This window comes from Salvelinus namaycush, unplaced genomic scaffold, assembly GCF_016432855.1.
Source record: "Salvelinus namaycush isolate Seneca unplaced genomic scaffold, SaNama_1.0 Scaffold342, whole genome shotgun sequence".
NCBI classification, from domain to species: domain Eukaryota; kingdom Metazoa; phylum Chordata; class Actinopteri; order Salmoniformes; family Salmonidae; genus Salvelinus; species Salvelinus namaycush.
This window is the reverse complement of record NW_024060364.1, coordinates 4,539-16,715: the sequence shown is the minus strand read 5'-3', so window position 1 is coordinate 16,715 and position 12,177 is coordinate 4,539. Positions and strand designations below refer to the sequence as shown.

The following is a 12,177-nucleotide window of genomic DNA, read 5'->3' as shown; positions in this document are numbered from 1 at the left end:
TATGGGACATATTGGAGTGCCAACAGAAGAAGCTCGTCAAAGGTTAGGCATGAATTATATCTTTATTTCTGCGTTTTGTGTCGCGCCGGGAGGGTTGAAATATGATGGTCTGTGATTGTTAGCTGGGGTGCTATCCTCAAACTTGCATCGCTTGTCAAGGACTTCAGACTATCACAGACTGCAAAAGGCAATCCTGCTGTGCCATGCCCACCAAAGCCTCCCTCTCAGACGAGCTTAACTCATTCTATGTCCGCTTCGAGGTAGACAATACCAAGTCATCATGGAGAACTCTTGCTGCTCTGAATGACCAGGTGCTTTCACTCTCCGAGGCAGACGTGAAGAAAAACTCTCAAGAGAAGGTACTCACAAAGCCGTTGGCCAAGATAGAATCTTTGGCAGCATGCTCAGAGTGTGTGCTGACCAGCTGGCGGCCATCTTCTCGGACATCTTCAACCTGTACCTGTCCTTGGCTGCAGTACCCACCTGCTTTAAGGAGACACTGAATCAACACAGGTGACCCCCAGGGGTGTGTGCTCAGCCTCCTCCTGTGCTCCCTGTTCACCCATGACTGCGTAGCTTTGCACAACACCACGGTTGTAGGCCTGATAACCAACAATGACGAGTCAGTCTGTAGGGAGCAGGTATGTGAACTGGCATTGTGGTGTCATGACAACCTCTCCCTCAACGTTAGCAAAACAAAGGATTTGATTGTTGACTTTTGGAAGCCGAGGAGGGAACATACCCCGGATCCACATCAACGGGACTGCAGTAGAGAGAGTCACAAGTTTTAAGTTTCTCAGCGACTACATCACTGCGGACTCGTCATGGACCAACATGACAACAGCGTCTCTACCTTCTAAGGTGGCTGAAGAAAGTTGCCATGCTGCCTCCTCTCTAAATACTACTACTGCACCATCGAGAGCGTCCTGAGCGGATGCATCATGGCCTGGTATGGCAATTACTCCGTCCACAACTGCAAGGCACTCCAGCGGGTTAGTCAACAACACCTCTGCAACGCTGATCCTCAAGACTGGGGCCCCACACGGGTGTGTGCTCAGCCTCCTCCTGTGCTCCCTGTTCACCCATGATTGCGTGGCAACTCAATCGTCAATTTTGCTGACAACAGTGGTAGGCCTGATTACCAACAATGACGAGACAGCCTACGGGAATGATTTGAGGGCCCTGACGGAATGATGCCAGGAAAATAACCTCTCCCTCAATGTCAACAAAACAAAGGAGATGATCGTGGACTACTGTAGACAGCAGATTGAGCTAGTCCCCATCCATGTCAACAGGACCGCACTGGAGAGGATGAAGAGCTTCAAGTTATAACTATAAAGCTGAAATAGTCCATTCACAGAGTCAGTGTGGTGAAAGCTCAACAGCGCCTCTTCAACTTCAGGAGGCTGAAGAAATGTGGCTAGTCCTCTAAGGCCCTCATGAAATTCTACATGTGCACCATTGAGACGATCATGTAGGGCTGTATCAACGCCTGGTCCGGAATTTGCAACCACAGGGCTCTCCAAATGGTGGTGCGGACAGCCCAACGCATCAACGGGGGCACACTGCCTGCCTCCAAGACATCTCCAGCACTCCAGCACACACAGATAGGCCAAGAAGATCATCAAGGGCCTCAGCCACCCGAGCCATGGCCTTGTCTCCCCGCTACCATCTAGAAGGAGTTGATAGTACAGGTGCATCAAAGTTAACCCCAAGAGACTGAGAAACTGGAGATAGAAGTTTCTTACTCCAGGCATTCGGACGTTGAAATAGTAACCTCTAGCCGGCCTCCGCCCAGAACCCTGCCCAATCTTAGTCACTGTTAAAAGCAGGGTACTGGGCTGATACCAACTGGTACTCTACCCTGTACCGTAGAGACTGCTGCCATATGTACATAGTCATTCAACACGGTTCACTTTAATAATGTTTACAGTAGAGTACCTGTACTGGGGTTCTGTGGTTCACCAAACTGCCTTCAAGTGCAGCGGTCTCCCTTCACAGGAGTGGCAACTGGGAACATATAAATTAACAAAATCACTCGGACCAGCCTTTCTGGACCGTGGCGGTAAAGCCTGATAAGTGCAACACCCAAAGGGCTCGCACGTTGACGGGCAAGGCACCTGTCCAGCAGCCCTGAGAATTTAAGAGGTAATTTAGGCAATTCAAGGCAATTTACTGCACATACAGTTATGCAATGTTTGCTCAAGAGTATAATTAATTGGCTGATCCCTCCTGATGACCCGGATTGAATAAAGGGGTGCGTTCAGCAGGATGCAACCTTTTGGAAGGTTCAGATAACAATATGCTATTTTGAACAAATATGTCTCTCCGACATGTAGATTCAGGAAATACGTTGTCTCTATTCATGAAATGTATATCTGCAATTATCCAAGGTTTTTTGACTGAACGTGGCCCATGTAATTCTTCCTTAACGAAGAAGCACCACCTAGATGGCTACTTTAAAATGTTGGAAGCCCTCAATGGCAGTGTTCATGTCAAAATGGATTTCATCCATCTAGAGTCCTCTATCTAACTCCATGAGACTGACTCAATAGCCAGGTATAGACCAGCAAACGCCGGCCCCTAATTGCAATGAGGTGCACCTGGAGACAAAGAGATACACCTGGGTTAATTAAGACATGTCACATAACATAAATACCAGGTGTATTGGGTCTTATAATCATCAGTTGCATTTTCTCTGTTACTACCACTCCTGTACCTGGAATCATGCGCATGTTCAGACTGACGGTGGTCACATGTGAGTATACAAAATCTGTATCTGATGCAGATTAGAATTTAAATATAGACGATCAAATGTTAGTAATAGAAGAATGTCATGATTTGAGGGACATTCAGTTCCTATTGGGCAAAAAAGTATTCAAAACAAAGTCATATAACAAATGTCACATTTTGTGCCTGGAATAAGAGACCAAATGCTCAACTTGACTATAATACACTTAGTATAACTGAAATGTATTAGTATAGAGACCAGTGCTGAATTCTAGCTTCATGGTCCAAGTGCATATGTTGTGAGATGTTGCTGAACTAGCTGTGTGATGTTGTTTCAGTGCTGGCTGCAGCTTGCTGTACACTAACGGATGGAGGTACTGTATGTAATAATGATGATACTACTTAACCAAGCTAATGTGAGTGGTGTGTAATTCCTGTTTATTTGTCCTGGCAGCAATCAGCATCACATGTGAAGGCTCTGATGCTTTACTGCAATGTGGTAAGCTAGTCAACCCTACAGTATACTCACCGACCACCTATGCTAGTTTCTACTGTAGATTAGCATCACTAGCCCACACCATAGAGACCCAGACTTGGCTCTCCTTTGTCCCTCACCTTTCTCCTTTTCATTGTCTCTTCCCCATCTCCCTCAGATGGAGGTAAGATTCAAATCAAGCGTGCCAACTATGGTCGTCGTCAACACGATGTGTGTTCCATTGGGCGCCCCGATAACCAACTCACCGACACCAACTGCCTCAGCCAATCCACCACCAGCAAGATGGCAGAAAGGTACTGGAACCTGTGTTTACCTGTAGGAACTCCTTGACTAGTGTTAACCAGCAAGATGACAGAAAGGAACTCATGACCTCTACCTGTCTTTGAAACACAAAGATGCGGTGGGAAGAGCGAGTGTTGTGCCGGCATCCAATTTCGTTTTTGGAGACCCCTGTGTCGGGACTTACAAGTACCTGGACATCAAATACTCCTGTGTCCAACAGCAAGAAACAAGTCAGTCTCTGAATGTGTGCTAATAACACTTAGTGGTGGGCACCAATATACATAATTAGATTCAACGTACTATCGGTATGACTGTGGCATGTTGGGATATTGTTTAATACTCCTACCCACTTTACTCTTTTGTAAAAGAGTGCACTCTGCTGATAGCTAGAAAAGGAATAGAATGGGTTGGTTCCCCTATGGTACCAGCTTGCTAACTACGTTTTATTAAATGCCGTCTTATGGCCACAACGCTTCATACGTGCATGGGTTTCTCAACGTGTAAACCACCCTCACCTGCTAACTAACCCTAGCTAGCCAACAAGCTGTGGTTATTGAAAAATGTAGCCGGCAACAACTTTAGTTAGCGTAGCCTATAGGGAGGTCAGGGACCTGGAAGTGTGGTGCCAAGACGACAAAGGAACTGATTGTGGACTACAGGAAACGGAGGGCCGAGCCCCTCCCAACCAGGAGGCTAGAAATATTTGGGATCAGCCCTCCGATCCTCAATTCTACAGCTGCACCATTGAGAGCTTTTTGACTGGCTGCATCACCACTAGGTATGGCATCTGACTGCAAGGTGCTACAGAGGGTAGTGTGTACGGCCCAGTACATCACTCAGGCTGGGCTCCTTGCCATCAGGATCTCGACACCACGTGTGTCTGAAGGCCCTACATACAGACTCGAGCCACCCAAGTCATACTGGTCTCTGCTACTCCATAACAAATGGTACGGGTGCACCAAGTCTGGAACCAACAGGACCCTGAATGGCTTCCACTTCCCCCAAGCCATAAAACTGCTGAATGACTACCCTGACCATCTGCATTGACCCTTTTTGCAGTAACCTTTTCGACTTGTCTCATATGCTGCTGCTGCTCCTTGTTACATGTACATATCTCGCTCAATTAGCCAGCAAGAACATGGAAGGGAAGTGTCTCGAGCTTATTTGATGGTTGTGCACACTTCATCTGGTTTACCACTGAATATGTTTCAGTGAACGGTAACTAGCTAGCGCAACCCCCACAGATTGATAGGGTCTATAGCTAATCTGACAGATGGCACAGCGCAAACTGCATAGAAATACAGATTTGGTGTAGCGGGTCGACCTGTTTCACCAGCTTACCAACTGTTCAAAAGGAAGTGAAACTACAAGGTAACGGTGGAAGATGACGCGCATAACTTTCTATACTTTAGTTCATGCCAACATGTTTAAAATGCACCTGAAATCAACATTCCCTATTAGTGCCCATCACTAACACTTCACCAGGAAAATGTGTGTCTTAATTTGTGTGGTGTAACTCCTGTGTTGTCCTTGCAGTAAGCAGCATCATATGTGAAGGCTCTGATTCTCAACTACTATGTGGTAAGCTGGTCAACACTACTGTACGGTGTATTCATGTGGTGACGTATGTTAGTCACTAGCCCACACATACAACCAGATTTGGTAATCCTTTTCTTCGTTCTCTTCCTCAGATCGGGGTGAGATCCATATTCAGCGTGCCAACTATGGTCGTCGTCAACACGATGTGTGTTCCATTGGGCGCCCACATAAACAACTCAAAAACACCAACTGCCTCAGCCCATCCACCACCAGCACAATGGCAAAAAGGTACTGAAACCTTTAGTGTGCATATACCTGTAGGCACTCATTGGCTGTGATGTTAACCTCTACCTGTTTCACACAGGTGTGACGGAGAGCGCCAGTGTATCGTCAAGGTATCCAACTCCGTGTTCGGCGACCCCTGTGTCGGAACCTACAAGTACTTGGATGTGGCTTACACCTGTTACTGAATGTGAGTGTTGAATATGTTCATGCACACATGACTGGGAACTAGAATGCTGGTACTGATGGTTTGTCTTGCAGGATATCTTCCTGGGGAACCTGAAGATGCACAAGGCTTCTGGGACATTTTCATCGGGTCGTGCTGTTTTCCTCCAACCGCCAAATCTACTTCAGTGACCAATGTAAACCTGTGCATTTTGTGCTGAAACATTTCTTAAACCATTTCTGAACTGGTTGTTGGTCTGAATTAAATGACGTGGCTGGAAGACGATACTGGTTGCCTCTTGTATATTACTAAATGTCACACCAATATTACTGACCATGTGTCCGGTTTTCTCTCTTACACGGTGTTCACCGGTCTCATTTGTACCTGGGGCTAACGTGCCTTTGTCTTGATGTCTGTAATCTGTGCCCACCTTTAGGCAGTTGTAGACAAGTTTAATACTCATTGTGATCTCTTTCCTGACCACCTCAGGCGGTGTGATCTGGATGGTCAAACAATTTTTAAATCAATTGAACCTGCCTCTCAAATCACTGACGGGTAGTACTTATGCCATCAGCAGCCTTAATGGTCCTAATTTGTATTAATCACCAGCTAAGCTGGTCACAAAGCAGACCTGGATGGGTGAGAAATGTTTATACAATGTGTAGACCCTACAAACATGGATAGTTAAGTGGTTGGATCATGAACCAATTGTTACTGTGTAAATTCAGCTAGACTATTTCTTCTCTTACTAAACATACTTCCAGAGAAGCTGCCCAACTACATCACATTAGTCTAACAGCTTCTTATCCAGAGACACACAGGGTCACAGGCACGTCGACAAATCTCCCACAATGTCAAAGGGGGACCTGACTGATACAGCCATCCAAGAGCTGGCCCTCAACCATCACATTCCACCCTGAGAAATAAAATAATTCTATTCCCTGCCCTATGCACCACCAAATAAGAGAAACAACCATGAAAAACAGCCAGGCCAACAATGTTTGAGTGCATGTATGGCACCATGTCCATCTGAGTATTCATTTGTACAAACACCTGCATGGCATAAGCATTAACTGTATCAACACAGCCCCTCAGTGTCATTCAAATGTATTGGTTTTATCTGGAATGTATTTTACATCTCATTCTATCCTTTGCCCAGCAACTTCACCCCCACTTGTCTCCAATTCCACATCCCAACCCTCAGCTTCCCTTAGCCCATCCCACCTGTCTCTGCTGGCCACACACTTTGGATTTCTACGCAGCATATTTCAACTATGCTGTGATTAACATACCATTTCCATTGAATAGACTCTACAGACTGTTGGAAAAACGTTAATAGTATTAGTAATTGATCTCCAACAGTATATCTAGGGTCAATTTTAGATCAATGTTTTGCATTTTCAACTATTCCTGAGCACCTACTTGAGGGCAATACTAAAATAAATGGTCAATTGATTCTGTATTCTCACTACGAAATCTGCATTAGCTGAAAAGCACAAGTCTTGAATCATCGAGAGGAATCTCTTCCCAACAATTTTGCAATCTGTATGGCACATAACATCCTGGTCCTCAAATGAAACTGGTATACATTCCTATTTATGCTATTTTTATTCCGCTGCAAGTTTTGATCCTGTTAAATTCGGCAGACAGACCACTTCCCTACCTCCTTCTGCTGCCACCTGCCTCCATTTTTGGTGTAATGCTGTAATCAATTGGTTATAATCTTGGACTGAGCAGACCTTTCCATATATTTCTGATAACTCTATAAAAGACAACTCACCCATTCCAATTTACAATATAATTTAATAACAAAATACCCTTTTCAAACTGTTTCCCATAAATACAGGTATTTTATCAACCAGCACATTTAAATTCAGCATTAATATTTGTTCTATCTTTTCAGGTGGATGAAATGTAAATTGTAGCCAGCTCTGCAATGCTTGTTTGAAAAAGATACTTAGAAAAAGGTATCATTTGCAATCAATCAAAAATGAGACATCAAAATCTGTACACAGGCAAAAGCGCTATTTAAACAGTGGATTAACTTTTCTTAGTATTTTACTTGAGGACCATTTAGGGTTCAAATAAATCTTTTGACAAAGTGAAGATTTTAGAGATGTTTAGTGCTTTTATATTTAATAATCTCACAACACCCAATTCATATTCATTATATAGCCAGCTAGACCTGCATACCACCCATCATCCCACTGCTGGTTTGCTTCTGAAGCTAAGCTAAGCAGGGTTGGTCCTGGTAAGTCCCTGGATGGGAGAACAGATGCTTCTGCAAGTGGTGTTGGAGGGTCAGTAGGAGGCACCCTTTCCTCTTGTCTAAAACATATCCCAATGACCAAAGGCAGTAGGGTGCCGTCTTTTGGATGGGACGTTACATGGGTGTCCTGACTCTCTGTGGTCACTAAAGATCCCATGGCACTGATCGCAAGAGTAGGGGTGTTAACCACAGTGTCCTGGCTAAATTCCCAATCTGTCCTTCATACCATCATGGCCACCTAATCATCCCCGGTTTAGAATTGGCTCATTCATCCCCCCTCTTCTCCCCTGTAACTATTCCCCAGGTTGTTGTTGTAAATGAGTATGTGTTCTCAGACAACTTACCTGTTTAAATACAAATACAGAAATGGATAAATATAGATAGGCACACTGTATCTTGTCTGGTTTAGCGTCCCAGATAAAGCTGTCTGTTTTCTGTTTAAATTCATTGTGTAGGGCTCATTTAATATTTTTTCATATGAATACCAATCATTTCTACTTCACCGTCAGCCCATTTTAAATATGAACTGCATAGTAATGTAAAAGTTGTATTTTTTAAAGATCCGTAATATTGTACACTTCTAATAATTAGGTTTTAGTCCAGAGAGTCCAGAAAAGTTATCTAGATCTTCAATGAGACATTACAGGGATCTAGCTAGCAAACTAAATATAAAACTTGAGTAAATCGGCATACATGGACACCTTTGTTTTTAAGCCTTGGATTTCTAATCCTCTAATGTTGTTATTTGATATGATTTAATAGCTGGCATTTCGATGGCCATAACGAATAGATATGGTGACAGTGTACACCCTTGTTTAACTTCTTATGGCTGCAAGGGAAAGTGTTGAGTAGCCAGTGAAATCGTGCCCATTTCAAACGGCCTCGTACTCAATTCTTGCTCGTACAATATGGATATTATTATTCTTTTTGGATAGAAAACACTCTCTAGTTTCTAAAACCGTTGGAATTATTTCTCTGAGTGAAACAGAACTAATTTGGCAGCACTTTCCCTGACCAGGAAGTGCAATGTCAGAAATATATGCTCTGTTCAACTTGATGCCTATACATGGTCATGACACTTAGGAGTCTACTTACACTCCATACGCCTTCCTCTTGGTGTCAAGAGGATGTGAGAGAAGAAATTTTGTGTTCATCTTGGTCTGAGGTGGAATAAAAGCTATTTCTTTGACGTGACCGTCCACTTCCGGTACTCTGAAGCGCGCGACAAGGAAGTGGGATTGACTTCTGTTTTGCTGCCGTAACGGACGACAACTATCCCCGGCTCTGATTTTTTTTGATACATGTGACCATATCATCGTAATGTATGTTTTTTCAATATAGTTTAATCAGATTATTGACATTTTTTCGGGAGTTTTGCCATGTTCCGTCCTCTGACTGTGTTTACGTTGGAGAGATTTGTGCCACTCGGCTAGTGCCAATGCTAAGTGAAGAGGGAAATTTGCCATTCTGAATCCAAACAACGACTCATCTGGACAGAGGACACCTTGTTCAACATTCTGATGAAAGATCAGCAAAAGTAAGACCCAATTTATGATGTTATTTCATATATCTGTCGTGCATGTGAACTGGTCGTGGGCGCCCAAGTTTTTATGGCTATTGTGGCTACGCAAATATAGCGCTACATTTTGTTTTTGCTGTAAAACATTTAATAAATCGGAAATATTGTTTGGAATCACAAGATGCCTGTCTTTCAATTGCTGTACACTATGTATTTTTCAGAAATGTTTTATGATGAGTATTTAGTTATTTGGCGTTGGTGTCTGTAATTTTTCTGTCTGCTTTCGGTGCAATTTCTGACTGTAGCTGCAATGTAAACTATGATTTATACCTGAAATATGCACATTTTTCTAACAAAACATATGCTATACAATAAATATGTTATCAGACTGTCATCTGATGAATTTGTTTCTTGGTTAGTGGCTATTTATATCTTTATTTGGTCGAATTTGTGATAGACACTGATGGAGTAAATAACTGGTGGAGTAATGAAAAATGGTGTCTTTTGCTAACGTGGTTAGCTAATAGATTTACATATTGTGTCTTCCCTGTAAAACATTTTAAAAATCGGACATGTTGGCTTGATTCACAAGATGTGTACCTTTCATATGCTGTATTGGACTTGTTAATGTGTGAAAGTTAAATATTTTAAAAAAAATTACTTTTGAATTTCGCGCCCTGCACTTTGAGCTGGCTGTTGTCATAAGTGTACCGACGTCGGGCTTGCACGCCAAACAGGTTAAGTAGCCCTATTTTGAGATGTGAGGTATCACGATCTCTTTCAATAATGGCAGGAATGGAGGAGGTCTTTATCCTAGTGAGATTGCTAAGGCGAACACCGCCATGTTTAGTTTTGCCCAACCTAGGTCGAGGCACAGACACCCGTCTCAATGGGGATAGCTGAGCTGACTACACTGACTATGCTAGTGGCAGACTCCACTAAGCTGGCAGGTTAGCTAACAGCGTGCTGCCTGGCCTGCCTGGCCTTCAGGGTCTACAGGCATTAACGGACTACAAATGTATATATAAAATGCCTGGATGTTTACAATTTCGGTGATTCTCTTAGAAATGGGTAAAAGTACTGGATAGCAACCCCAGGTGTAAAATAGTATATAGCGGCTATTTCTCAGAGAGTTTTGAATTGTCAAGAAGAGTTAACCTTTTATGGCGGCAGCCCGGCACCGGTACACTTATGACAACATCCAGCTCAAAGTGCAGGGCGCGAAATTCAAAAGATATTTTTTAAAAATATTTAACTTTCACACATTAACAAGTCCAATACAGCATATGAAAGGTACACATCTTGTGAATCAAGCCAACATGTCCGATTTTTAAAATGTTTTACAGGGAAGACACAATATGTAAATCTATTAGCTAACCACGTTAGCAAAAGACACCATTTTTCATTACTCCACCAGTTATTTACTCCATCAGTGTCTATCACAAATTCGACCAAATAAAGATATAAATAGCCACTAACCAAGAAACAAATTCATCAGATGACAGTCTGATAACATATTTATTGTATAGCATATGTTTTGTTAGAAAAATGTGCATATTTCAGGTATAAATCATAGTTTACATTGCAGCTACAGTCAGAAATTGCACCGAAAGCAGACAGAAAAATTACAGACACCAACGCCAAATAACTAAATACTCATCATAAAACATTTCTGAAAAATACATAGTGTACAGCAATTGAAAGACAGGCATCTTGTGATTCCAGACAATATTTCCGATTTATCAACTGTTTTACAGCGAAAACAAAATGTAGCGTTATATTAGCTTAGCACAATAGCCAGAAACACTTGGGCGCCGGCGACTACGGCAGATATATGAAATAACATCATTAAATGGGTCTTACTTTTGCTGATCTTTCATCAGAATGTTGGACAAGGTGTCCTTTGTCCAGAACAGTCGTTGTTTGGATTCAGAACGGACACTTTCCCTCTTCATTTAGCAAGCGCGCTAGCCGGGTGCCACGACACTCTCCATGTCAACAAACGGAAGAGAACGGAACACAGCAAAACTCCCGAAAAAATGTCAATAATCTGATGAAACCATATTGAAAAAACATACTTTACGATGATATGGTGACATGTATCAAATAAAATCAAAGCCGGAGATTGTAGTCGCCTATAACGGAAGCTAAACAAAAGGCAATCACACTGTCCAGCTCGCGCTATTCAGAGTACCGAAAATGGTGGACACGAGATTCCAAGATGATGTGTTCCAACTCAGATCGAGATAATCACCTCATTTCTTCTCTCACAGCCTCTTGACAACCAGAGGAAGGTGTATGACGTGTATGTATACTAATAGGTCTTGTGCCCATGTATAGGCATGAAGAAGAACAGAGCATCGATTTCAGACGTTCCACTTCCTGGTCAGGAAAAGTGCTGCAGAATGAGTTCTGTTTCACTCAGAGAAATAATTCAAACGGTTTTAGAAACTAGAGAGTGTTTTCTATCCAATAGTAATAATAATATGCATATTGTACGAGCAAGAATTGAGTACGAGGCCGTTTGAAATGGGCACAATTTAACTGGCTACTCAATACTGCCCCTTGCAGCCATAAGAAGTTAATGTTAGATCCCTCACTTCAAAGGCAGTTATAGTCAATGAACTAATCACTGATCATAATCTTGATGTGATTGGCCTGACTGAAACATGGCTTAAGCCTGATGAATTTACTGTGTTAAATGAGGCCTCACCTCCTGGTTACACTAGTGACCATATCCCCCGTGCATCCCGCAAAGGCGGAGGTGTTGCTAACATTTACGATAGCAAATTTCAATTTACAAAAAAAAAAATGACGTTTTCGTCTTTTGAGCTTCTAGTCATGAAATCTATGCAGCCTACTCAATCACTTTTTATAGCTACTGTTTACAGGCC

At 42.7% G+C, this 12,177-nt stretch overlaps 1 pseudogene; it reads left to right on the top strand.

The window, feature by feature from the left end:
- The window catches only part of LOC120040339, a 38,031-nt pseudogene extending 32,514 nt beyond the window's left edge, over window positions 1-5,517 (top strand).
- The last annotated feature ends 6,660 nt before the right edge of the window (window positions 5,518-12,177 follow it).